Genomic DNA, 26053 nt, shown 5'->3' on the forward strand with positions numbered 1-26053 from the left:
CCTGTTGTCACTCTTACCCTGATGATTGCTGATATTTCCATACACTTTTTCGGTCTTATCTGAGGAATTTTATCATTTATATCAGAATGGCCATATTCTGAGGCCAGTTTAGCGTTCATTCAATGACGATTTACTACTCTTTTCCATTGAAGGCCATATTGAGGTTAAATCAATGACTGGAGTTTTTCATTGATAAAAACAAATGACTATTGAAAGTGCAAGTCGGTATCGTGCATTTACTGGTCTCTGTGGTGATTTTAGAAGGCTGTGCCTATTTCTACTTTTACCCCATACTCTTTAACCCGATACCCAGGTACTATGCTGTAGTCAGGATGGCCGAGCGGTCTAAGGCGCTGCGTTCAGGTCGCAGTCTCCCATGGAGGCGTGGGTTCAAATCCCACTTCTGACAGTTGTTTAGTTCCTCTCAGGAGTCATGCTGCTTAGCAGTAATAATAAGATGATGAAATAACACTTTATAATAAACACTCTCAAATGCAAACCTTCTGGAGCTGAGCAAAGATCAAGGAAAATAAGAAAACAGCTGTACTTAATAACAAATGACTGAGGGGAACATTTCATGTTATTGCATAATGAGTTAATGAGTTACTGCATTGTCTTTCAGTTGTAAAATTATCACTTTCTGTAGGCTATGCCTGGTGGCCCATTCACTGCTGACAAGCCTGTTGTCGTGGCCGAGTGGTTAAGGCGATGGACTAGAAATCCATTAGGATCTTCCTGCGCAGGTTCGAATCCTGCCGACAACGAAATTAGATTTTCTTGACCCCTCCGGAGGTGAAGTTTAGTCGTGTTTCTTATACCAATCATATCCTAACAGATCTCCACAAGTACATAGGGATTAGTTGTCCATTTGGGATAGGATCCCACCTCACACCTTTACACACCTGGTTATCCATCCTTCTAGCTCTATAGGCCACAGTAGCATAGGTTACAGGTTTGTAGTCAAGCCACAGATTTCAGGTGAGATCTCATGATACACTCAACAATACAACAACACGATTCCCATGAATAACCATTCAGCCATTTGCTAAGATTTCACCCATTTTCACATGTGGAAACCTGTTGTCACTCTTACCCTGACGGATAGCTCCAGACACTTTTTGGTCCTATCTGAGGCATTTTTAAATTCATGTAAAAATGGCCATATTCTGAAGACACTCTTAAAGTCTGCAGGGTAATCGAACTGGCCACATCTAAAGTCATTGGTGAGAAACCTTGTTAAACCCTAAAAGAAAAAGTAAAAACATGATTGCATTGAAAATAACCATTAAGTCATTCAGGTCGCAGACTCCCTATAGGCATGGTTTGAAACCCACTCCTGACAACTTTTTAGCGCCTGCATGTCATGCACCTTTGTAATATCCAGTTGAAAAATAAATGACTTCAGGTAATGTAAATGACACCTCGTTAATATGAGTAGTGATTAACTATCGTATTTTTAATATTCTGCAAAAACAGCTAGTTGATGAGAGGCTGAAAGAGAATTGCAAGAATCGCGCAATTTCACAGGCGGGCCACAAACAGGCGAATAACAAAAAGCATCTCGGAACGCACAACTCGTCGGTCGTTGTCAGTGGATTGTATTGGCGGGAAGAACAAAAATATAATCTGCAGGGTAATCGAAGTCGCCGCATCTAATGTCAAGCCACAGGTCACAGGTGAGCTGCCTTGTTAAACCCTAAAAATAAATAATAACACGATTGCGTTGAAAATACCCATTAAGCCATTTGTTAAGATTTCCCCCATGTGGACCTGTTGTCACTCTTACCCTGATTGCTGATATTTCCATACACTTTTTCGGTCTTATCTGAGGAATTTTATCATTTATATCAGAATGGCCATATTCTGAGGCCAGTTTAGCGTTCATTCAATGACGATTTACTACTCTTTTCCATTGAAGGCCATATTGAGGTTAAATCAATGACTGGAGTTTTTCATTGATAAAAACAAATGACTATTGAAAGTGCAAGTCGGTATCGTGCATAAATTTACTGGTCTCTGTGGTGATTTTAGAAGGCTGTGCCTATTTCTACTTTTACCCCATACTCTTTAACCCGATACCCAGGTACTATGCTGTAGTCAGGATGGCCGAGCGGTCTAAGGCGCTGCGTTCAGGTCGCAGTCTCCCATGGAGGCGTGGGTTCAAATCCCACTTCTGACAGTTGTTTAGTTCCTCTCAGGAGTCATGCTGCTTAGCAGTAATAATAAGATGATGAAATAACACTTTATAATAAACACTCTCAAATGCAAACCTTCTGGAGCTGAGCAAAGATCAAGGAAAATAAGAAAACAGCTGTACTTAATAACAAATGACTGAGGGGAACATTTCATGTTATTGCATAATGAGTTAATGAGTTACTGCATTGTCTTTCAGTTGTAAAATTATCACTTTCTGTAGGCTATGCCTGGTGGCCCATTCACTGCTGACAAGCCTGTTGTCGTGGCCGAGTGGTTAAGGCGATGGACTAGAAATCCATTAGGATCTTCCTGCGCAGGTTCGAATCCTGCCGACAACGAAATTAGATTTTCTTGACCCCTCCGGAGGTTGAAGTTTAGTCGTGTTTCTTATACCAATCATATCCTAACAGATCTCCACAAGTACATAGGGATTAGTTGTCCATTTGGGATAGGATCCCACCTCACACCTTTACACACCTGGTTATCCATCCTTCTAGCTCTATAGGCCACAGTAGCATAGGTTACAGGTTTGTAGTCAAGCCACAGATTTCAGGTGAGATCTCATGATACACTCAACAATACAACAACACGATTCCCATGAATAACCATTCAGCCATTTGCTAAGATTTCACCCATTTTCACATGTGGAAACCTGTTGTCACTCTTACCCTGACGGATAGCTCCAGACACTTTTTTGGTCCTATCTGAGGCATTTTTAAATTCATGTAAAAATGGCCATATTCTGAAGACACTCTTAAAGTCTGCAGGGTAATCGAACTGGCCACATCTAAAGTCATTGGTGAGAAACCTTGTTAAACCCTAAAAGAAAAAGTAAAAACATGATTGCATTGAAAATAACCATTAAGTCATTCAGGTCGCAGACTCCCCTATAGGCATGGTTTGAAACCCACTCCTGACAACTTTTTAGCGCCTGCATGTCATGCACCTTTGTAAAATCCAGTTGAAAAATAAATGACTTCAGGTAATGTAAATGACACCTAGTTAATATGAGTAGTGAATAACTATCGTATTTTTAATATTCTGCAAAAACAGCTAGTTGATGAGAGGCTGAAAGAGAATTGCAAGAATCGCGATTTCACAGGCGGGCCACAAACAGGCGAATAACAAAAAGCATCTCGGAACGCACAACTCGTCGGTCGTTGTCAGTGGATTGTATTGGCGGGAAGAACAAAAATATAATCTGCAGGGTAATCGAAGTCGCCGCATCTAATGTCAAGCCACAGGTCACAGGTGAGCTGCCTTGTTAAACCCTAAAAATAAATAATAACACGATTGCGTTGAAAATACCCATTAAGCCATTTGTTAAGATTTCCCCCATGTGGACCTGTTGTCACTCTTACCCTGATGATTGCTGATATTTCCATACACTTTTTCGGTCTTATCTGAGGAATTTTATCATTTATATCAGAATGGCCATATTCTGAGGCCAGTTTAGCGTTCATTCAATGACGATTTACTACTCTTTTCCATTGAAGGCCATATTGAGGTTAAATCAATGACTGGAGTTTTTCATTGATAAAAACAAATGACTATTGAAAGTGCAAGTCGGTATCGTGCATACATTTACTGGTCTCTGTGGTGATTTTAGAAGGCTGTGCCTATTTCTACTTTTACCCCATACTCTTTAACCCGATACCCAGGTACTATGCTGTAGTCAGGATGGCCGAGCGGTCTAAGGCGCTGCGTTCAGGTCGCAGTCTCCCATGGAGGCGTGGGTTCAAATCCCACTTCTGACAGTTGTTTAGTTCCTCTCAGGAGTCATGCTGCTTAGCAGTAATAATAAGATGATGAAATAACACTTTATAATAAACACTCTCAAATGCAAACCTTCTGGAGCTGAGCAAAGATCAAGGAAAATAAGAAAACAGCTGTACTTAATAACAAATGACTGAGGGGAACATTTCATGTTATTGCATAATGAGTTAATGAGTTACTGCATTGTCTTTCAGTTGTAAAATTATCACTTTCTGTAGGCTATGCCTGGTGGCCCATTCACTGCTGACAAGCCTGTTGTCGTGGCCGAGTGGTTAAGGCGATGGACTAGAAATCCATTAGGATCTTCCTGCGCAGGTTCGAATCCTGCCGACAACGAAATTAGATTTTCTTGACCCCTCCGGAGGTTGAAGTTTAGTCGTGTTTCTTATACCAATCATATCCTAACAGATCTCCACAAGTACATAGGGATTAGTTGTCCATTTGGGATAGGATCCCACCTCACACCTTTACACACCTGGTTATCCATCCTTCTAGCTCTATAGGCCACAGTAGCATAGGTTACAGGTTTGTAGTCAAGCCACAGATTTCAGGTGAGATCTCATGATACACTCAACAATACAACAACACGATTCCCATGAATAACCATTCAGCCATTTGCTAAGATTTCACCCATTTTCACATGTGGAAACCTGTTGTCACTCTTACCCTGACGGATAGCTCCAGACACTTTTTGGTCCTATCTGAGGCATTTTTAAATTCATGTAAAAATGGCCATATTCTGAAGACACTCTTAAAGTCTGCAGGGTAATCGAACTGGCCACATCTAAAGTCATTGGTGAGAAACCTTGTTAAACCCTAAAAAAAAAAAAGTAAAAACATGATTGCATTGAAAATAACCATTAAGTCATTCAGGTCGCAGACTCCCTATAGGCATGGTTTGAAACCCACTCCTGACAACTTTTTAGCGCCTGCATGTCATGCACCTTTGTAAAATCCAGTTGAAAAATAAATGACTTAAGGTAATGTAAATGACACCTAGTTAATATGAGTAGTGAATAACTATAGTATTTTTAATATTCTGCAACAACAGCTAGTTGATGAGAGGCTGAAAGAGAATTGCAAGAATCGCGCAATTTCACAGGCGGGCCACAAACAGGCGAATAACAAAAAGCATCTCGGAACGCACAACTCGTCGGTCGTTGTCAGTGGATTGTGTTGGCGGGAAGAACAAAAATATAATCTGCAGGGTAATCGAAGTCGCCGCATCTAATGTCAAGCCACAGGTCACAGGTGAGCTGCCTTGTTAAACCCTAAAAATAAATAATAACACGATTGCGTTGAAAATACCCATTAAGCCATTTGTTAAGATTTCCCCCATGTGGACCTGTTGTCACTCTTACCCTGATGATTGCTGATATTTCCATACACTTTTTCGGTCTTATCTGAGGAATTTTATCATTTATATCAGAATGGCCATATTCTGAGGCCAGTTTAGCGTTCATTCAATGACGATTTACTACTCTTTTCCATTGAAGGCCATATTGAGGTTAAATCAATGACTGGAGTTTTTCATTGATAAAAACAAATGACTATTGAAAGTGCAAGTCGGTATCGTGCATTTACTGGTCTCTGTGGTGATTTTAGAAGGCTGTGCCTATTTCTACTTTTACCCCATACTCTTTAACCCGATACCCAGGTACTATGCTGTAGTCAGGATGGCCGAGCGGTCTAAGGCGCTGCGTTCAGGTCGCAGTCTCCCATGGAGGCGTGGGTTCAAATCCCACTTCTGACAGTTGTTTAGTTCCTCTCAGGAGTCATGCTGCTTAGCAGTAATAATAAGATGATGAAATAACACTTTATAATAAACACTCTCAAATGCAAACCTTCTGGAGCTGAGCAAAGATCAAGGAAAATAAGAAAACAGCTGTACTTAATAACAAATGACTGAGGGGAACATTTCATGTTATTGCATAATGAGTTAATGAGTTACTGCATTGTCTTTCAGTTGTAAAATTATCACTTTCTGTAGGCTATGCCTGGTGGCCCATTCACTGCTGACAAGCCTGTTGTCGTGGCCGAGTGGTTAAGGCGATGGACTAGAAATCCATTAGGATCTTCCTGCGCAGGTTCGAATCCTGCCGACAACGAAATTAGATTTTCTTGACCCCTCCGGAGGTTGAAGTTTAGTCGTGTTTCTTATACCAATCATATCCTAACAGATCTCCACAAGTACATAGGGATTAGTTGTCCATTTGGGATAGGATCCCACCTCACACCTTTACACACCTGGTTATCCATCCTTCTAGCTCTATAGGCCACAGTAGCATAGGTTACAGGTTTGTAGTCAAGCCACAGATTTCAGGTGAGATCTCATGATACACTCAACAATACAACAACACGATTCCCATGAATAACCATTCAGCCATTTGCTAAGATTTCACCCATTTTCACATGTGGAAACCTGTTGTCACTCTTACCCTGACGGATAGCTCCAGACACTTTTTGGTCCTATCTGAGGCATTTTTAAATTCATGTAAAAATGGCCATATTCTGAAGACACTCTTAAAGTCTGCAGGGTAATCGAACTGGCCACATCTAAAGTCATTGGTGAGAAACCTTGTTAAACCCTAAAAGAAAAAGTAAAAACATGATTGCATTGAAAATAACCATTAAGTCATTCAGGTCGCAGACTCCCTATAGGCATGGTTTGAAACCCACTCCTGACAACTTTTTAGCGCCTGCATGTCATGCACCTTTGTAATATCCAGTTGAAAAATAAATGACTTCAGGTAATGTAAATGACACCTAGTTAATATGAGTAGTGAATAACTATCGTATTTTTAATATTCTGCAAAACAGCTAGTTGATGAGAGGCTGAAAGAGAATTGCAAGAATCGCGCAATTTCACAGGCGGGCCACAAACAGGCGAATAACAAAAAGCATCTCGGAACGCACAACTCGTCGGTCGTTGTCAGTGGATTGTATTGGCGGGAAGAACAAAAATATAATCTGCAGGGTAATCGAAGTCGCCGCATCTAATGTCAAGCCACAGGTCACAGGTGAGCTGCCTTGTTAAACCCTAAAAATAAATAATAACACGATTGCGTTGAAAATACCCATTAAGCCATTTGTTAAGATTTCCCCCATGTGGACCTGTTGTCACTCTTACCCTGATGATTGCTGATATTTCCATACACTTTTTCGGTCTTATCTGAGGAATTTTATCATTTATATCAGAATGGCCATATTCTGAGGCCAGTTTAGCGTTCATTCAATGACGATTTACTACTCTTTTCCATTGAAGGCCATATTGAGGTTAAATCAATGACTGGAGTTTTTCATTGATAAAAACAAATGACTATTGAAAGTGCAAGTCGGTATCGTGCATTTACTGGTCTCTGTGGTGATTTTAGAAGGCTGTGCCTATTTCTACTTTTACCCCATACTCTTTAACCCGATACCCAGGTACTATGCTGTAGTCAGGATGGCCGAGCGGTCTAAGGCGCTGCGTTCAGGTCGCAGTCTCCCATGGAGGCGTGGGTTCAAATCCCACTTCTGACAGTTGTTTAGTTCCTCTCAGGAGTCATGCTGCTTAGCAGTAATAATAAGATGATGAAATAACACTTTATAATAAACACTCTCAAATGCAAACCTTCTGGAGCTGAGCAAAGATCAAGGAAAATAAGAAAACAGCTGTACTTAATAACAAATGACTGAGGGGAACATTTCATGTTATTGCATAATGAGTTAATGAGTTACTGCATTGTCTTTCAGTTGTAAAATTATCACTTTCTGTAGGCTATGCCTGGTGGCCCATTCACTGCTGACAAGCCTGTGGTTAAGGCGATGGACTAGAAATCCATTAGGATCTTCCTGCGCAGGTTCGAATCCTGCCGACAACGAAATTAGATTTTCTTGACCCCTCCGGAGGTTGAAGTTTAGTCGTGTTTCTTATACCAATCATATCCTAACAGATCTCCACAAGTACATAGGGATTAGTTGTCCATTTGGGATAGGATCCCACCTCACACCTTTACACACCTGGTTATCCATCCTTCTAGCTCTATAGGCCACAGTAGCATAGGTTACAGGTTTGTAGTCAAGCCACAGATTTCAGGTGAGATCTCATGATACACTCAACAATACAACAACACGATTCCCATGAATAACCATTCAGCCATTTGCTAAGATTTCACCCATTTTCACATGTGGAAACCTGTTGTCACTCTTACCCTGACGGATAGCTCCAGACACTTTTTGGTCCTATCTGAGGCATTTTTAAATTCATGTAAAAATGGCCATATTCTGAAGACACTCTTAAAGTCTGCAGGGTATCGAACTGGCCACATCTAAAGTCATTGGTGAGAAACCTTGTTAAACCCTAAAAGAAAAAGTAAAAACATGATTGCATTGAAAATAACCATTAAGTCATTCAGGTCGCAGACTCCCTATAGGCATGGTTTGAAACCCACTCCTGACAACTTTTTAGCGCCTGCATGTCATGCACCTTTGTAATATCCAGTTGAAAAATAAATGACTTCAGGTAATGTAAATGACACCTCGTTAATATGAGTAGTGATTAACTATCGTATTTTTAATATTCTGCAAAAACAGCTAGTTGATGAGAGGCTGAAAGAGAATTGCAAGAATCGCGCAATTTCACAGGCGGGCCACAAACAGGCGAATAACAAAAAGCATCTCGGAACGCACAACTCGTCGGTCGTTGTCAGTGGATTGTATTGGCGGGAAGAACAAAAATATAATCTGCAGGGTAATCGAAGTCGCCGCATCTAATGTCAAGCCACAGGTCAGGTGAGCTGCCTTGTTGACCCCCTAAAAATAAATAATAACACGATTGCGTTGAAAATACCCATTAAGCCATTTGTTAAGATTTCCCCCATGTGGACCTGTTGTCACTCTTACCCTGATGATTGCTGATATTTCCATACACTTTTTCGGTCTTATCTGAGGAATTTTATCATTTATATCAGAATGGCCATATTCTGAGGCCAGTTTAGCGTTCATTCAATGACGATTTACTACTCTTTTCCATTGAAGGCCATATTGAGGTTAAATCAATGACTGGAGTTTTTCATTGATAAAAACAAATGACTATTGAAAGTGCAAGTCGGTATCGTGCATAAATTTACTGGTCTCTGTGGTGATTTTAGAAGGCTGTGCCTATTTCTACTTTTACCCCATACTCTTTAACCCGATACCCAGGTACTATGCTGTAGTCAGGATGGCCGAGCGGTCTAAGGCGCTGCGTTCAGGTCGCAGTCTCCCATGGAGGCGTGGGTTCAAATCCCACTTCTGACAGTTGTTTAGTTCCTCTCAGGAGTCATGCTGCTTAGCAGTAATAATAAGATGATGAAATAACACTTTATAATAAACACTCTCAAATGCAAACCTTCTGGAGCTGAGCAAAGATCAAGGAAAATAAGAAAACAGCTGTACTTAATAACAAATGACTGAGGGGAACATTTCATGTTATTGCATAATGAGTTAATGAGTTACTGCATTGTCTTTCAGTTGTAAAATTATCACTTTCTGTAGGCTATGCCTGGTGGCCCATTCACTGCTGACAAGCCTGTTGTCGTGGCCGAGTGGTTAAGGCGATGGACTAGAAATCCATTAGGATCTTCCTGCGCAGGTTCGAATCCTGCCGACAACGAAATTAGATTTTCTTGACCCCTCCGGAGGTTGAAGTTTAGTCGTGTTTCTTATACCAATCATATCCTAACAGATCTCCACAAGTACATAGGGATTAGTTGTCCATTTGGGATAGGATCCCACCTCACACCTTTACACACCTGGTTATCCATCCTTCTAGCTCTATAGGCCACAGTAGCATAGGTTACAGGTTTGTAGTCAAGCCACAGATTTCAGGTGAGATCTCATGATACACTCAACAATACAACAACACGATTCCCATGAATAACCATTCAGCCATTTGCTAAGATTTCACCCATTTTCACATGTGGAAACCTGTTGTCACTCTTACCCTGACGGATAGCTCCAGACACTTTTTTGGTCCTATCTGAGGCATTTTTAAATTCATGTAAAAATGGCCATATTCTGAAGACACTCTTAAAGTCTGCAGGGTAATCGAACTGGCCACATCTAAAGTCATTGGTGAGAAACCTTGTTAAACCCTAAAAGAAAAAGTAAAAACATGATTGCATTGAAAATAACCATTAAGTCATTCAGGTCGCAGACTCCCCTATAGGCATGGTTTGAAACCCACTCCTGACAACTTTTTAGCGCCTGCATGTCATGCACCTTTGTAATATCCAGTTGAAAAATAAATGACTTCAGGTAATGTAAATGCACCTCGTTAATATGAGTAGTGATTAACTATCGTATTTTTAATATTCTGCAAAAACAGCTAGTTGATGAGAGGCTGAAAGAGAATTGCAAGAATCGCGCAATTTCACAGGCGGGCCACAAACAGGCGAATAACAAAAAGCATCTCGGAACGCACAACTCGTCGGTCGTTGTCAGTGGATTGTATTGGCGGGAAGAACAAAAATATAATCTGCAGGGTAATCGAAGTCGCCGCATCTAATGTCAAGCCACAGGTCACAGGTGAGCTGCCTTGTTAAACCCTAAAAATAAATAATAACACGATTGCGTTGAAAATACCCATTAAGCCATTTGTTAAGATTTCCCCCATGTGGACCTGTTGTCACTCTTACCCTGATGATTGCTGATATTTCCATACACTTTTTCGGTCTTATCTGAGGAATTTTATCATTTATATCAGAATGGCCATATTCTGAGGCCAGTTTAGCGTTCATTCAATGACGATTTACTACTCTTTTCCATTGAAGGCCATATTGAGGTTAAATCAATGACTGGAGTTTTTCATTGATAAAAACAAATGACTATTGAAAGTGCAAGTCGGTATCGTGCATACATTTACTGGTCTCTGTGGTGATTTTAGAAGGCTGTGCCTATTTCTACTTTTACCCCATACTCTTTAACCCGATACCCAGGTACTATGCTGTAGTCAGGATGGCCGAGCGGTCTAAGGCGCTGCGTTCAGGTCGCAGTCTCCCATGGAGGCGTGGGTTCAAATCCCACTTCTGACAGTTGTTTAGTTCCTCTCAGGAGTCATGCTGCTTAGCAGTAATAATAAGATGATGAAATAACACTTTATAATAAACACTCTCAAATGCAAACCTTCTGGAGCTGAGCAAAGATCAAGGAAAATAAGAAAACAGCTGTACTTAATAACAAATGACTGAGGGGAACATTTCATGTTATTGCATAATGAGTTAATGAGTTACTGCATTGTCTTTCAGTTGTAAAATTATCACTTTCTGTAGGCTATGCCTGGTGGCCCATTCACTGCTGACAAGCCTGTTGTCGTGGCCGAGTGGTTAAGGCGATGGACTAGAAATCCATTAGGATCTTCCTGCGCAGGTTCGAATCCTGCCGACAACGAAATTAGATTTTCTTGACCCCTCCGGAGGTTGAAGTTTAGTCGTGTTTCTTATACCAATCATATCCTAACAGATCTCCACAAGTACATAGGGATTAGTTGTCCATTTGGGATAGGATCCCACCTCACACCTTTACACACCTGGTTATCCATCCTTCTAGCTCTATAGGCCACAGTAGCATAGGTTACAGGTTTGTAGTCAAGCCACAGATTTCAGGTGAGATCTCATGATACACTCAACAATACAACAACACGATTCCCATGAATAACCATTCAGCCATTTGCTAAGATTTCACCCATTTTCACATGTGGAAACCTGTTGTCACTCTTACCCTGACGGATAGCTCCAGACACTTTTTTGGTCCTATCTGAGGCATTTTTAAATTCATGTAAAAATGGCCATATTCTGAAGACACTCTTAAAGTCTGCAGGGTAATCGAACTGGCCACATCTAAAGTCATTGGTGAGAAACCTTGTTAAACCCTAAAAGAAAAAGTAAAAACATGATTGCATTGAAAATAACCATTAAGTCATTCAGGTCGCAGACTCACCTATAGGCATGGTTTGAAACCCACTCCTGACAACTTTTTAGCGCCTGCATGTCATGCACCTTTGTAAAATCCAGTTGAAAAATAAATGACTTAAGGTAATGTAAATGACACCTAGTTAATATGAGTAGTGAATAACTATAGTATTTTTAATATTCTGCAACAACAGCTAGTTGATGAGAGGCTGAAAGAGAATTGCAAGAATCGCGCAATTTCACAGGCGGGCCACAAACAGGCGAATAACAAAAAGCATCTCGGAACGCACAACTCGTCGGTCGTTGTCAGTGGATTGTATTGGCGGGAAGAACAAAAATATAATCTGCAGGGTAATCGAAGTCGCCGCATCTAATGTCAAGCCACAGGTCACAGGTGAGCTGCCTTGTTAAACCCTAAAAATAAATAATAACACGATTGCGTTGAAAATACCCATTAAGCCATTTGTTAAGATTTCCCCCATGTGGACCTGTTGTCACTCTTACCCTGATGATTGCTGATATTTCCATACACTTTTTCGGTCTTATCTGAGGAATTTTATCATTTATATCAGAATGGCCATATTCTGAGGCCAGTTTAGCGTTCATTCAATGACGATTTACTACTCTTTTCCATTGAAGGCCATATTGAGGTTAAATCAATGACTGGAGTTTTTCATTGATAAAAACAAATGACTATTGAAAGTGCAAGTCGGTATCGTGCATTTACTGGTCTCTGTGGTGATTTTAGAAGGCTGTGCCTATTTCTACTTTTACCCCATACTCTTTAACCCGATACCCAGGTACTATGCTGTAGTCAGGATGGCCGAGCGGTCTAAGGCGCTGCGTTCAGGTCGCAGTCTCCCATGGAGGCGTGGGTTCAAATCCCACTTCTGACAGTTGTTTAGTTCCTCTCAGGAGTCATGCTGCTTAGCAGTAATAATAAGATGATGAAATAACACTTTATAATAAACACTCTCAAATGCAAACCTTCTGGAGCTGAGCAAAGATCAAGGAAAATAAGAAAACAGCTGTACTTAATAACAAATGACTGAGGGGAACATTTCATGTTATTGCATAATGAGTTAATGAGTTACTGCATTGTCTTTCAGTTGTAAAATTATCACTTTCTGTAGGCTATGCCTGGTGGCCCATTCACTGCTGACAAGCCTGTTGTCGTGGCCGAGTGGTTAAGGCGATGGACTAGAAATCCATTAGGATCTTCCTGCGCAGGTTCGAATCCTGCCGACAACGAAATTAGATTTTCTTGACCCCTCCGGAGGTTGAAGTTTAGTCGTGTTTCTTATACCAATCATATCCTAACAGATCTCCACAAGTACATAGGGATTAGTTGTCCATTTGGGATAGGATCCCACCTCACACCTTTACACACCTGGTTATCCATCCTTCTAGCTCTATAGGCCACAGTAGCATAGGTTACAGGTTTGTAGTCAAGCCACAGATTTCAGGTGAGATCTCATGATACACTCAACAATACAACAACACGATTCCCATGAATAACCATTCAGCCATTTGCTAAGATTTCACCCATTTTCACATGTGGAAACCTGTTGTCACTCTTACCCTGACGGATAGCTCCAGACACTTTTTGGTCCTATCTGAGGCATTTTTAAATTCATGTAAAAATGGCCATATTCTGAAGACACTCTTAAAGTCTGCAGGGTAATCGAACTGGCCACATCTAAAGTCATTGGTGAGAAACCTTGTTAAACCCTAAAAGAAAAAGTAAAAACATGATTGCATTGAAAATAACCATTAAGTCATTCAGGTCGCAGACTCACCTATAGGCATGGTTTGAAACCCACTCCTGACAACTTTTTAGCGCCTGCATGTCATGCACCTTTGTAAAATCCAGTTGAAAAATAAATGACTTAAGGTAATGTAAATGACACCTAGTTAATATGAGTAGTGAATAACTATAGTATTTTTAATATTCTGCAACAACAGCTAGTTGATGAGAGGCTGAAAGAGAATTGCAAGAATCGCGCAATTTCACAGGCGGGCCACAAACAGGCGAATAACAAAAAGCATCTCGGAACGCACAACTCGTCGGTCGTGGTCAGTGGATTGTGTTGGCGGGAAGAACAAAAATATCGTCTGCAGGGTAATCGAAGTCGCCGCATCTAATGTCAAGCCACAGGTCACAGGTGAGCTGCCTTGTTAAACCCTAAAAATAAATAATAACACGATTGCGTTGAAAATACCCATTAAGCCATTTGTTAAGATTTCCCCCATGTGGACCTGTTGTCACTCTTACCCTGATGATTGCTGATATTTCCATACACTTTTTCGGTCTTATCTGAGGAATTTTATCATTTATATCAGAATGGCCATATTCTGAGGCCAGTTTAGCGTTCATTCAATGACGATTTACTACTCTTTTCCATTGAAGGCCATATTGAGGTTAAATCAATGACTGGAGTTTTTCATTGATAAAAACAAATGACTATTGAAAGTGCAAGTCGGTATCGTGCATTTACTGGTCTCTGTGGTGATTTTAGAAGGCTGTGCCTATTTCTACTTTTACCCCATACTCTTTAACCCGATACCCAGGTACTGTGCTGTAGTCAGGATGGCCGAGCGGTCTAAGGCGCTGCGTTCAGGTCGCAGTCTCCCATGGAGGCGTGGGTTCAAATCCCACTTCTGACAGTTGTTTAGTTCCTCTCAGGAGTCATGCTGCTTAGCAGTAATAATAAGATGATGAAATAACACTTTATAATAAACACTCTCAAATGCAAACCTTCTGGAGCTGAGCAAAGATCAAGGAAAATAAGAAAACAGCTGTACTTAATAACAAATGACTGAGGGGAACATTTCATGTTATTGCATAATGAGTTACTGCATTGTCTTTCAGTTGTAAAATTATCACTTTCTGTAGGCTATGCCTGGTGGCCCATTCACTGCTGACAAGCCTGTTGTCGTGGCCGAGTGGTTAAGGCGATGGACTAGAAATCCATTAGGATCTTCCTGCGCAGGTTCGAATCCTGCCGACAACGAAATTAGATTTTCTTGACCCCTCCGGAGGTTGAAGTTTAGTCGTGTTTCTTATACCAATCATATCCTAACAGATCTCCACAAGTACATAGGGATTAGTTGTCCATTTGGGATAGGATCCCACCTCACACCTTTACACACCTGGTTATCCATCCTTCTAGCTCTATAGGCCACAGTAGCATAGGTTACAGGTTTGTAGTCAAGCCACAGATTTCAGGTGAGATCTCATGATACACTCAACAATACAACAACACGATTCCCATGAATAACCATTCAGCCATTTGCTAAGATTTCACCCATTTTCACATGTGGAAACCTGTTGTCACTCTTACCTGACGGATAGCTCCAGACACTTTTTGGTCCTATCTGAGGCATTTTTAAATTCATGTAAAAATGGCCATATTCTGAAGACACTCTTAAAGTCTGCAGGGTAATCGAACTGGCCACATCTAAAGTCATTGGTGAGAAACCTTGTTAAACCCTAAAAGAAAAAGTAAAAACATGATTGCATTGAAAATAACCATTAAGTCATTCAGGTCGCAGACTCCCCTATAGGCATGGTTTGAAACCCACTCCTGACAACTTTTTAGCGCCTGCATGTCATGCACCTTTGTAAAATCCAGTTGAAAAATAAATGACTTAAGGTAATGTAAATGACACCTAGTTAATATGAGTAGTGAATAACTATAGTATTTTTAATATTCTGCAACAACAGCTAGTTGATGAGAGGCTGAAAGAGAATTGCAAGAATCGCGCAATTTCACAGGCGGGCCACAAACAGGCGAATAACAAAAAGCATCTCGGAACGCACAACTCGTCGGTCGTTGTCAGTGGATTGTATTGGCGGGAAGAACAAAAATATAATCTGCAGGGTAATCGAAGTCGCCGCATCTAATGTCAAGCCACAGGTCACAGGTGAGCTGCCTTGTTAAACCCTAAAAATAAATAATAACACGATTGCGTTGAAAATACCCATTAAGCCATTTGTTAAGATTTCCCCCATGTGGACCTGTTGTCACTCTTACCCTGATGATTGCTGATATTTCCATACACTTTTTCGGTCTTATCTGAGGAATTTTATCATTTATATCAGAATGGCCATATTCTGAGGCCAGTTTAGCGTTCATTCAATGACGATTTACTACTCTTTTCCATTGAAGGCCATATTGAGGTTAAATCAATGACTGGAGTTTTTCATTGATAAAAACAAATGACTATTGAAAGTGCAAGTCGGTATCGTGCATAAATTTACTGGTCTCTGTGGTGATTTTAGAAGGCTGTGCCTATTTCTACTTTTACCCCATACCATTTAACCCGATACCTAGGTACTATGCGATCTAAGGCGCTGCGTTCAGGTCGCAGTCACCCATGGAGGCGTGGGTTCAAATCCCACTTCTGACAGTTGTTTAGTTCCTCTCAGGAGTCATGCTGCTTAGCAGTAATAATAAGATGATGAAATAACACTTTATAATAAACACTCTCAAATGCAAACCTTCTGGAGCTGAGCAAAGATCAAGGAAAATAAGAAAACAGCTGTACTTAATAACAAATGACTGAGGGGAACATTTCATGTTATTGCATAATGAGTTAATGAGTTACTGCATTGTCTTTCAGTTGTAAAATTATCACTTTCTGTAGGCTATGCCTGGTGGCCCATTCACTGCTGACAAGCCTGTTGTCGTGGCCGAGTGGTTAAGGCGATGGACTAGAAATCCATTAGGATCTTCCTGCGCAGGTTCGAATCCTGCCGACAACGAAATTAGATTTTCTTGACCCCTCCGGAGGTTGAAGTTTAGTCGTGTTTCTTATACCAATCATATCCTAACAGATCTCCACAAGTACATAGGGATTAGTTGTCCATTTGGGATAGGATCCCACCTCACACCTTTACACACCTGGTTATCCATCCTTCTAGCTCTATAGGCCACAGTAGCATAGGTTACAGGTTTGTAGTCAAGCCACAGATTTCAGGTGAGATCTCATGATACACTCAACAATACAACAACACGATTCCCATGAATAACCATTCAGCCATTTGCTAAGATTTCACCCATTTTCACATGTGGAAACCTGTTGTCACTCTTACCCTGACGGATAGCTCCAGACACTTTTTGGTCCTATCTGAGGCATTTTTAAATTCATGTAAAAATGGCCATATTCTGAAGACACTCTTAAAGTCTGCAGGGTAATCGAACTGGCCACATCTAAAGTCATTGGTGAGAAACCTTGTTAAACCCTAAAAGAAAAAGTAAAAACATGATTGCATTGAAAATAACCATTAAGTCATTCAGGTCGCAGACTCCCTATAGGCATGGTTTGAAACCCACTCCTGACAACTTTTTAGCGCCTGCATGTCATGCACCTTTGTAAAATCCAGTTGAAAAATAAATGACTTAAGGTAATGTAAATGACACCTAGTTAATATGAGTAGTGAATAACTATAGTATTTTTAATATTCTGCAACAACAGCTAGTTGATGAGAGGCTGAAAGAGAATTGCAAGAATCGCGCAATTTCACAGGCGGGCCACAAACAGGCGAATAACAAAAAGCATCTCGGAACGCACAACTCGTCGGTCGTTGTCAGTGGATTGTATTGGCGGGAAGAACAAAAATATAATCTGCAGGGTAATCGAAGTCGCCGCATCTAATGTCAAGCCACAGGTCACAGGTGAGCTGCCTTGTTAAACCCTAAAAATAAATAATAACACGATTGCGTTGAAAATACCCATTAAGCCATTTGTTAAGATTTCCCCCATGTGGACCTGTTGTCACTCTTACCCTGATGATTGCTGATATTTCCATACACTTTTCGGTCTTATCTGAGGAATTTTATCATTTATATCAGAATGGCCATATTCTGAGGCCAGTTTAGCGTTCATTCAATGACGATTTACTACTCTTTTCCATTGAAGGCCATATTGAGGTTAAATCAATGACTGGAGTTTTTCATTGATAAAAACAAATGACTATTGAAAGTGCAAGTCGGTATCGTGCATTTACTGGTCTCTGTGGTGATTTTAGAAGGCTGTGCCTATTTCTACTTTTACCCCATACTCTTTAACCCGATACCCAGGTACTATGCTGTAGTCAGGATGGCCGAGCGGTCTAAGGCGCTGCGTTCAGGTCGCAGTCTCCCATGGAGGCGTGGGTTCAAATCCCACTTCTGACAGTTGTTTAGTTCCTCTCAGGAGTCATGCTGCTTAGCAGTAATAATAAGATGATGAAATAACACTTTATAATAAACACTCTCAAATGCAAACCTTCTGGAGCTGAGCAAAGATCAAGGAAAATAAGAAAACAGCTGTACTTTTAATAACAAATGACTGAGGGGAACATTTCATGTTATTGCATAATGAGTTAATGAGTTACTGCATTGTCTTTCAGTTGTAAAATTATCACTTTCTGTAGGCTATGCCTGGTGGCCCATTCACTGCTGACAAGCCTGTTGTCGTGGCCGAGTGGTTAAGGCGATGGACTAGAAATCCATTAGGATCTTCCTGCGCAGGTTCGAATCCTGCCGACAACGAAATTAGATTTTCTTGACCCCTCCGGAGGTTGAAGTTTAGTCGTGTTTCTTATACCAATCATATCCTAACAGATCTCCACAAGTACATAGGGATTAGTTGTCCATTTGGGATAGGATCCCACCTCACACCTTTACACACCTGGTTATCCATCCTTCTAGCTCTATAGGCCACAGTAGCATAGGTTACAGGTTTGTAGTCAAGCCACAGATTTCAGGTGAGATCTCATGATACACTCAACAATACAACAACACGATTCCCATGAATAACCATTCAGCCATTTGCTAAGATTTCACCCATTTTCACATGTGGAAACCTGTTGTCACTCTTACCCTGACGGATAGCTCCAGACACTTTTTGGTCCTATCTGAGGCATTTTTAAATTCATGTAAAAATGGCCATATTCTGAAGACACTCTTAAAGTCTGCAGGGTAATCGAACTGGCCACATCTAAAGTCATTGGTGAGAAACCTTGTTAAACCCTAAAAGAAAAAGTAAAAACACGATTGCATTGAAAATAACCATTAAGTCATTCAGGTCGCAGACTCCCCTATAGGCATGGTTTGAAACCCACTCCTGACAACTTTTTAGCGCCTGCATGTCATGCACCTTTGTAATATCCAGTTGAAAAATAAATGACTTCAGGTAATGTAAATGACACCTCGTTAATATGAGTAGTGATTAACTATCGTATTTTTAATATTCTGCAACAACAGCTAGTTGATGAGAGGCTGAAAGAGAATTGCAAGAATCGCGCAATTTCACAGGCGGGCCACAAACAGGCAAATAACAAAAAGCATCTCGGAACGCACAACTCGTCGGTCGTTGTCAGTGGATTGTATTGGCGGGAAGAACAAAAATATAATCTGCAGGGTAATCGAAGTCGCCGCATCTAATGTCAAGCCACAGGTCACAGGTGAGCTGCCTTGTTAAACCCTAAAAATAAATAATGACACGATTGCGTTGAAAATACCCATTAAGCCATTTGTTAAGATTTTCCCCATGTGGACCTGTTGTCACTCTTACCCTGATGATTGCTGATATTTCCATACACTTTTTCGGTCTTATCTGAGGAATTTTATCATTTATATCAGAATGGCCATATTCTGAGGCCAGTTTAGCGTTCATTCAATGACGATTTACTACTCTTTTCCATTGAAGGCCATATTGAGGTTAAATCAATGACTGGAGTTTTTCATTGATAAAAACAAATGACTATTGAAAGTGCAAGTCGGTATCGTGCATTTACTGGTCTCTGTGGTGATTTTAGAAGGCTGTGCCTATTTCTACTTTTACCCCATACTCTTTAACCCGATACCCAGGTACTGTGCTGTAGTCAGGATGGCCGAGCGGTCTAAGGCGCTGCGTTCAGGTCGCAGTCTCCCATGGAGGCGTGGGTTCAAATCCCACTTCTGACAGTTGTTTAGTTCCTCTCAGGAGTCATGCTGCTTAGCAGTAATAATAAGATGATGAAATAACACTTTATAATAAACACTCTCAAATGCAAACCTTCTGGAGCTGAGCAAAGATCAAGGAAAATAAGAAAACAGCTGTACTTAATAACAAATGACTGAGGGGAACATTTCATGTTATTGCATAATGAGTTAATGAGTTACTGCATTGTCTTTCAGTTGTAAAATTATCACTTTCTGTAGGCTATGCCTGGTGGCCCATTCACTGCTGACAAGCCTGTTGTCGTGGCCGAGTGGTTAAGGCGATGGACTAGAAATCCATTAGGATCTTCCTGCGCAGGTTCGAATCCTGCCGACAACGAAATTAGATTTTCTTGACCCCTCCGGAGGTTGAAGTTTAGTCGTGTTTCTTATACCAATCATATCCTAACAGATCTCCACAAGTACATAGGGATTAGTTGTCCATTTGGGATAGGATCCCACCTCACACCTTTACACACCTGGTTATCCATCCTTCTAGCTCTATAGGCCACAGTAGCATAGGTTACAGGTTTGTAGTCAAGCCACAGATTTCAGGTGAGATCTCATGATACACTCAACAATACAACAACACGATTCCCATGAATAACCATTCAGCCATTTGCTAAGATTTCACCCATTTTCACATGTGGAAACCTGTTGTCACTCTTACCCTGACGGATAGCTCCAGACACTTTTTGGTCCTATCTGAGGCATTTTTAAATTCATGATTTCACCCATTTTCACAAAATGGCCATATTAGCTCCAGACACTTTTTTGGTCCTATCACTCTTAAAAAGTCTGACACTCTTAAAGGGTAATCGAACTGGCCACATCTAAAGTCATTGGTGAGAAACCTTGTTAAACCCTAAAAGAAAAAGTAAAAACATGATTGCATTGAAAATAACCATTAAGTCATTCAGGTCGCAGACTCCCCTATAGGCATGGTTTGAAACCCACTCCTGACAACTTTTTAGCGCCTGCATGTCATGCACCTTTGTAATATCCAGTTGAAAAATAAATGACTTCAGGTAATGTAAATGACACCTCGTTAATATGAGTAGTGATTAACTATCGTATTTTTAATATTCTGCAAAAACAGCTAGTTGATGAGAGGCTGAAAGAGAATTGCAAGAATCGCGCAATTTCACAGGCGGGCCACAAACAGGCGAATAACAAAAAGCATCTCGGAACGCACAACTCGTCGGTCGTTGTCAGTGGATTGTATTGGCGGGAAGAACAAAAATATAATCTGCAGGGTAATCGAAGTCGCCGCATCTAATGTCAAGCCACAGGTCACAGGTGAGCTGCCTTGTTAAACCCTAAAAATAAATAATAACACGATTGCGTTGAAAATACCCATTAAGCCATTTGTTAAGATTTCCCCCATGTGGACCTGTTGTCACTCTTACCCTGATGATTGCTGATATTTCCATACACTTTTTCGGTCTTATCTGAGGAATTTTATCATTTATATCAGAATGGCCATATTCTGAGGCCAGTTTAGCGTTCATTCAATGACGATTTACTACTCTTTTCCATTGAAGGCCATATTGAGGTTAAATCAATGACTGGAGTTTTTCATTGATAAAAACAAATGACTATTGAAAGTGCAAGTCGGTATCGTGCATAAATTTACTGGTCTCTGTGGTGATTTTAGAAGGCTGTGCCTATTTCTACTTTTACCCCATACTCTTTAACCCGATACCCAGGTACTATGCTGTAGTCAGGATGGCCGAGCGGTCTAAGGCGCTGCGCGTTCAGGTCGCAGTCTCCCATGGAGGCGTGGGTTCAAATCCCACTTCTGACAGTTGTTTAGTTCCTCTCAGGAGTCATGCTGCTTAGCAGTAATAATAAGATGATGAAATAACACTTTATAATAAACACTCTCAAATGCAAACCTTCTGGAGCTGAGCAAAGATCAAGGAAAATAAGAAAACAGCTGTACTTAATAACAAATGACTGAGGGGAACATTTCATGTTATTGCATAATGAGTTAATGAGTTACTGCATTGTCTTTCAGTTGTAAAATTATCACTTTCTGTAGGCTATGCCTGGTGGCCCATTCACTGCTGACAAGCCTGTTGTCGTGGCCGAGTGGTTAAGGCGATGGACTAGAAATCCATTAGGATCTTCCTGCGCAGGTTCGAATCCTGCCGACAACGAAATTAGATTTTCTTGACCCCTCCGGAGGTTGAAGTTTAGTCGTGTTTCTTATACCAATCATATCCTAACAGATCTCCACAAGTACATAGGGATTAGTTGTCCATTTGGGATAGGATCCCACCTCACACCTTTACACACCTGGTTATCCATCCTTCTAGCTCTATAGGCCACAGTAGCATAGGTTACAGGTTTGTAGTCAAGCCACAGATTTCAGGTGAGATCTCATGATACACTCAACAATACAACAACACGATTCCCATGAATAACCATTCAGCCATTTGCTAAGATTTCACCCATTTTCACATGTGGAAACCTGTTGTCACTCTTACCCTGACGGATAGCTCCAGACACTTTTTGGTCCTATCTGAGGCATTTTTAAATTCATGTAAAAATGGCCATATTCTGAAGACACTCTTAAAGTCTGCAGGGTAATCGAACTGGCCACATCTAAAGTCATTGGTGAGAAACCTTGTTAAACCCTAAAAGAAAAAGTAAAAACACGATTGCATTGAAAATAACCATTAAGTCATTCAGGTCGCAGACTCCCCTATAGGCATGGTTTGAAACCCACTCCTGACAACTTTTTAGCGCCTGCATGTCATGCACCTTTGTAATATCCAGTTGAAAAATAAATGACTTCAGGTAATGTAAATGACACCTCGTTAATATGAGTAGTGATTAACTATCGTATTTTTAATATTCTGCAAAAACAGCTAGTTGATGAGAGGCTGAAAGAGAATTGCAAGAATCGCGCAATTTCACAGGCGGGCCACAAACAGGCGAATAACAAAAAGCATCTCGGAACGCACAACTCGTCGGTCGTTGTCAGTGGATTGTATTGGCGGGAAGAACAAAAATATAATCTGCAGGGTAATCGAAGTCGCCGCATCTAATGTCAAGCCACAGGTCACAGGTGAGCTGCCTTGTTAAACCCTAAAAATAAATAATAACACGATTGCGTTGAAAATACCCATTAAGCCATTTGTTAAGATTTCCCCCATGTGGACCTGTTGTCACTCTTACCCTGATGATTGCTGATATTTCCATACACTTTTTCGGTCTTATCTGAGGAATTTTATCATTTATATCAGAATGGCCATATTCTGAGGCCAGTTTAGCGTTCATTCAATGACGATTTACTACTCTTTTCCATTGAAGGCCATATTGAGGTTAAATCAATGACTGGAGTTTTTCATTGATAAAAACAAATGACTATTGAAAGTGCAAGTCGGTATCGTGCATACATTTACTGGTCTCTGTGGTGATTTTAGAAGGCTGTGCCTATTTCTACTTTTACCCCATACTCTTTAACCCGATACCCAGGTACTATGCTGTAGTCAGGATGGCCGAGCGGTCTAAGGCGCTGCGTTCAGGTCGCAGTCTCCCATGGAGGCGTGGGTTCAAATCCCACTTCTGACAGTTGTTTAGTTCCTCTCAGGAGTCATGCTGCTTAGCAGTAATAATAAGATGATGAAATAACACTTTATAATAAACACTCTCAAATGCAAACCTTCTGGAGCTGAGCAAAGATCAAGGAAAATAAGAAAACAGCTGTACTTAATAACAAATGACTGAGGGGAACATTTATGTTATTGCATAATGAGTTAATGAGTTACTGCATTGTCTTTCAGTTGTAAAATTATCACTTTCTGTAGGCTATGCCTGGTGGCCCATTCACTGCTGACAAGCCTGTTGTCGTGGCCGAGTGGTTAAGGCGATGGACTAGAAATCCATTAGGATCTTCCTGCGCAGGTTCGAATCCTGCCGACAACGAAATTAGATTTTCTTGACCCCTCCGGAGGTTGAAGTTTAGTCGTGTTTCTTATACCAATCATATCCTAACAGATCTCCACAAGTACATAGGGATTAGTTGTCCATTTGGGATAGGATCCCACCTCACACCTTTACACACCTGGTTATCCATCCTTCTAGCTCTATAGGCCACAGTAGCATAGGTTACAGGTTTGTAGTCAAGCCACAGATTTCAGGTGAGATCTCATGATACACTCAACAATACAACAACACGATTCCCATGAATAACCATTCAGCCATTTGCTAAGATTTCACCCATTTTCACATGTGGAAACCTGTTGTCACTCTTACCCTGACGGATAGCTCCAGACACTTTTTGGTCCTATCTGAGGCATTTTTAAATTCATGTAAAAATGGCCATATTCTGAAGACACTCTTAAAGTCTGCAGGGTAATCGAACTGGCCACATCTAAAGTCATTGGTGAGAAACCTTGTTAAACCCTAAAAGAAAAAGTAAAAACACGATTGCATTGAAAATAACCATTAAGTCATTCAGGTCGCAGACTCCCTATAGGCATGGTTTGAAACCCACTCCTGACAACTTTTTAGCGCCTGCATGTCATGCACCTTTGTAATATCCAGTTGAAAAATAAATGACTTCAGGTAATGTAAATGACACCTCGTTAATATGAGTAGTGATTAACTATCGTATTTTTAATATTCTGCAAAAACAGCTAGTTGATGAGAGGCTGAAAGAGAATTGCAAGAATCGCGCAATTTCACAGGCGGGCCACAAACAGGCGAATAACAAAAAGCATCTCGGAACGCACAACTCGTCGGTCGTTGTCAGTGGATTGTATTGGCGGGAAGAACAAAAATATAATCTGCAGGGTAATCGAAGTCGCCGCATCTAATGTCAAGCCACAGGTCACAGGTGAGCTGCCTTGTTAAACCCTAAAAATAAATAATAACACGATTGCGTTGAAAATACCCATTAAGCCATTTGTTAAGATTTCCCCCATGTGGACCTGTTGTCACTCTTACCCTGATGATTGCTGATATTTCCATACACTTTTTCGGTCTTATCTGAGGAATTTTATCATTTATATCAGAATGGCCATATTCTGAGGCCAGTTTAGCGTTCATTCAATGACGATTTACTACTCTTTTCCATTGAAGGCCATATTGAGGTTAAATCAATGACTGGAGTTTTTCATTGATAAAAACAAATGACTATTGAAAGTGCAAGTCGGTATCGTGCATAAATTTACTGGTCTCTGTGGTGATTTTAGAAGGCTGTGCCTATTTCTACTTTTACCCCATACTCTTTAACCCGATACCCAGGTACTATGCTGTAGTCAGGATGGCCGAGCGGTCTAAGGCGCTGCGTTCAGGTCGCAGTCTCCCATGGAGGCGTGGGTTCAAATCCCACTTCTGACAGTTGTTTAGTTCCTCTCAGGAGTCATGCTGCTTAGCAGTAATAATAAGATGATGAAATAACACTTTATAATAAACACTCTCAAATGCAAACCTTCTGGAGCTGAGCAAAGATCAAGGAAAATAAGAAAACAGCTGTACTTAATAACAAATGACTGAGGGGAACATTTCATGTTATTGCATAATGAGTTAATGAGTTACTGCATTGTCTTTCAGTTGTAAAATTATCACTTTCTGTAGGCTATGCCTGGTGGCCCATTCACTGCTGACAAGCCTGTTGTCGTGGCCGAGTGGTTAAGGCGATGGACTAGAAATCCATTAGGATCTTCCTGCGCAGGTTCGAATCCTGCCGACAACGAAATTAGATTTTCTTGACCCCTCCGGAGGTTGAAGTTTAGTCGTGTTTCTTATACCAATCATATCCTAACAGATCTCCACAAGTACATAGGGATTAGTTGTCCATTTGGGATAGGATCCCACCTCACACCTTTACACACCTGGTTATCCATCCTTCTAGCTCTATAGGCCACAGTAGCATAGGTTACAGGTTTGTAGTCAAGCCACAGATTTCAGGTGAGATCTCATGATACACTCAACAATACAACAACACGATTCCCATGAATAACCATTCAGCCATTTGCTAAGATTTCACCCATTTTCACATGTGGAAACCTGTTGTCACTCTTACCCTGACGGATAGCTCCAGACACTTTTTGGTCCTATCTGAGGCATTTTTAAATTCATGTAAAAATGGCCATATTCTGAAGACACTCTTAAAGTCTGCAGGGTAATCGAACTGGCCACATCTAAAGTCATTGGTGAGAAACC

General features: G+C 40.8%; 28 non-coding genes across 28 annotated transcripts; all 28 read left to right on the top strand.

Moving 5' to 3' along the window:
- Nucleotides 1-326: 326 nt before the first annotated feature.
- Nucleotides 327-409, top strand: trnal-cag (transfer RNA leucine (anticodon CAG)). The gene has a single exon. It is a non-coding gene; the product is annotated as a tRNA-Leu (tRNA).
- A 273-nt stretch (nucleotides 410-682) lies between these two features.
- Nucleotides 683-764, top strand: trnas-aga (transfer RNA serine (anticodon AGA)). The gene has a single exon. It is a non-coding gene; the product is annotated as a tRNA-Ser (tRNA).
- Nucleotides 765-2096: 1332 nt separating this feature from the next.
- trnal-cag (transfer RNA leucine (anticodon CAG)) lies at nucleotides 2097-2179 on the top strand. Its single transcript has one exon. It is a non-coding gene; the product is annotated as a tRNA-Leu (tRNA).
- A 273-nt stretch (nucleotides 2180-2452) lies between these two features.
- On the top strand, nucleotides 2453-2534 carry trnas-aga (transfer RNA serine (anticodon AGA)). Its single transcript has one exon. It is a non-coding gene; the product is annotated as a tRNA-Ser (tRNA).
- Nucleotides 2535-3870: 1336 nt separating this feature from the next.
- Nucleotides 3871-3953, top strand: trnal-cag (transfer RNA leucine (anticodon CAG)). Its single transcript has one exon. It is a non-coding gene; the product is annotated as a tRNA-Leu (tRNA).
- A 273-nt stretch (nucleotides 3954-4226) lies between these two features.
- trnas-aga (transfer RNA serine (anticodon AGA)) lies at nucleotides 4227-4308 on the top strand. Its single transcript has one exon. It is a non-coding gene; the product is annotated as a tRNA-Ser (tRNA).
- A 1334-nt stretch (nucleotides 4309-5642) lies between these two features.
- Nucleotides 5643-5725, top strand: trnal-cag (transfer RNA leucine (anticodon CAG)). The gene has a single exon. It is a non-coding gene; the product is annotated as a tRNA-Leu (tRNA).
- A 273-nt stretch (nucleotides 5726-5998) lies between these two features.
- On the top strand, nucleotides 5999-6080 carry trnas-aga (transfer RNA serine (anticodon AGA)). Its single transcript has one exon. It is a non-coding gene; the product is annotated as a tRNA-Ser (tRNA).
- Nucleotides 6081-7411: 1331 nt separating this feature from the next.
- trnal-cag (transfer RNA leucine (anticodon CAG)) lies at nucleotides 7412-7494 on the top strand. The gene has a single exon. It is a non-coding gene; the product is annotated as a tRNA-Leu (tRNA).
- A 1675-nt stretch (nucleotides 7495-9169) lies between these two features.
- Nucleotides 9170-9252, top strand: trnal-cag (transfer RNA leucine (anticodon CAG)). Its single transcript has one exon. It is a non-coding gene; the product is annotated as a tRNA-Leu (tRNA).
- Nucleotides 9253-9525: 273 nt separating this feature from the next.
- On the top strand, nucleotides 9526-9607 carry trnas-aga (transfer RNA serine (anticodon AGA)). The gene has a single exon. It is a non-coding gene; the product is annotated as a tRNA-Ser (tRNA).
- Nucleotides 9608-10944: 1337 nt separating this feature from the next.
- On the top strand, nucleotides 10945-11027 carry trnal-cag (transfer RNA leucine (anticodon CAG)). The gene has a single exon. It is a non-coding gene; the product is annotated as a tRNA-Leu (tRNA).
- Nucleotides 11028-11300: 273 nt separating this feature from the next.
- Nucleotides 11301-11382, top strand: trnas-aga (transfer RNA serine (anticodon AGA)). The gene has a single exon. It is a non-coding gene; the product is annotated as a tRNA-Ser (tRNA).
- Nucleotides 11383-12716: 1334 nt separating this feature from the next.
- Nucleotides 12717-12799, top strand: trnal-cag (transfer RNA leucine (anticodon CAG)). Its single transcript has one exon. It is a non-coding gene; the product is annotated as a tRNA-Leu (tRNA).
- A 273-nt stretch (nucleotides 12800-13072) lies between these two features.
- trnas-aga (transfer RNA serine (anticodon AGA)) lies at nucleotides 13073-13154 on the top strand. The gene has a single exon. It is a non-coding gene; the product is annotated as a tRNA-Ser (tRNA).
- Nucleotides 13155-14487: 1333 nt separating this feature from the next.
- On the top strand, nucleotides 14488-14570 carry trnal-cag (transfer RNA leucine (anticodon CAG)). Its single transcript has one exon. It is a non-coding gene; the product is annotated as a tRNA-Leu (tRNA).
- Nucleotides 14571-14835: 265 nt separating this feature from the next.
- On the top strand, nucleotides 14836-14917 carry trnas-aga (transfer RNA serine (anticodon AGA)). The gene has a single exon. It is a non-coding gene; the product is annotated as a tRNA-Ser (tRNA).
- Nucleotides 14918-16589: 1672 nt separating this feature from the next.
- On the top strand, nucleotides 16590-16671 carry trnas-aga (transfer RNA serine (anticodon AGA)). The gene has a single exon. It is a non-coding gene; the product is annotated as a tRNA-Ser (tRNA).
- Nucleotides 16672-18002: 1331 nt separating this feature from the next.
- trnal-cag (transfer RNA leucine (anticodon CAG)) lies at nucleotides 18003-18085 on the top strand. The gene has a single exon. It is a non-coding gene; the product is annotated as a tRNA-Leu (tRNA).
- Nucleotides 18086-18360: 275 nt separating this feature from the next.
- Nucleotides 18361-18442, top strand: trnas-aga (transfer RNA serine (anticodon AGA)). Its single transcript has one exon. It is a non-coding gene; the product is annotated as a tRNA-Ser (tRNA).
- A 1333-nt stretch (nucleotides 18443-19775) lies between these two features.
- trnal-cag (transfer RNA leucine (anticodon CAG)) lies at nucleotides 19776-19858 on the top strand. Its single transcript has one exon. It is a non-coding gene; the product is annotated as a tRNA-Leu (tRNA).
- Nucleotides 19859-20131: 273 nt separating this feature from the next.
- Nucleotides 20132-20213, top strand: trnas-aga (transfer RNA serine (anticodon AGA)). Its single transcript has one exon. It is a non-coding gene; the product is annotated as a tRNA-Ser (tRNA).
- Nucleotides 20214-21595: 1382 nt separating this feature from the next.
- Nucleotides 21596-21680, top strand: trnal-cag (transfer RNA leucine (anticodon CAG)). The gene has a single exon. It is a non-coding gene; the product is annotated as a tRNA-Leu (tRNA).
- Nucleotides 21681-21953: 273 nt separating this feature from the next.
- trnas-aga (transfer RNA serine (anticodon AGA)) lies at nucleotides 21954-22035 on the top strand. The gene has a single exon. It is a non-coding gene; the product is annotated as a tRNA-Ser (tRNA).
- A 1337-nt stretch (nucleotides 22036-23372) lies between these two features.
- trnal-cag (transfer RNA leucine (anticodon CAG)) lies at nucleotides 23373-23455 on the top strand. The gene has a single exon. It is a non-coding gene; the product is annotated as a tRNA-Leu (tRNA).
- A 272-nt stretch (nucleotides 23456-23727) lies between these two features.
- trnas-aga (transfer RNA serine (anticodon AGA)) lies at nucleotides 23728-23809 on the top strand. Its single transcript has one exon. It is a non-coding gene; the product is annotated as a tRNA-Ser (tRNA).
- A 1336-nt stretch (nucleotides 23810-25145) lies between these two features.
- trnal-cag (transfer RNA leucine (anticodon CAG)) lies at nucleotides 25146-25228 on the top strand. The gene has a single exon. It is a non-coding gene; the product is annotated as a tRNA-Leu (tRNA).
- A 273-nt stretch (nucleotides 25229-25501) lies between these two features.
- On the top strand, nucleotides 25502-25583 carry trnas-aga (transfer RNA serine (anticodon AGA)). Its single transcript has one exon. It is a non-coding gene; the product is annotated as a tRNA-Ser (tRNA).
- Nucleotides 25584-26053: the final 470 nt, after the last annotated feature.

The sequence above is a fragment of the Oncorhynchus keta genome, unplaced genomic scaffold (genome assembly GCF_023373465.1).
Source record: "Oncorhynchus keta strain PuntledgeMale-10-30-2019 unplaced genomic scaffold, Oket_V2 Un_contig_723_pilon_pilon, whole genome shotgun sequence".
NCBI classification, from domain to species: Eukaryota; Metazoa; Chordata; class Actinopteri; order Salmoniformes; family Salmonidae; genus Oncorhynchus; species Oncorhynchus keta.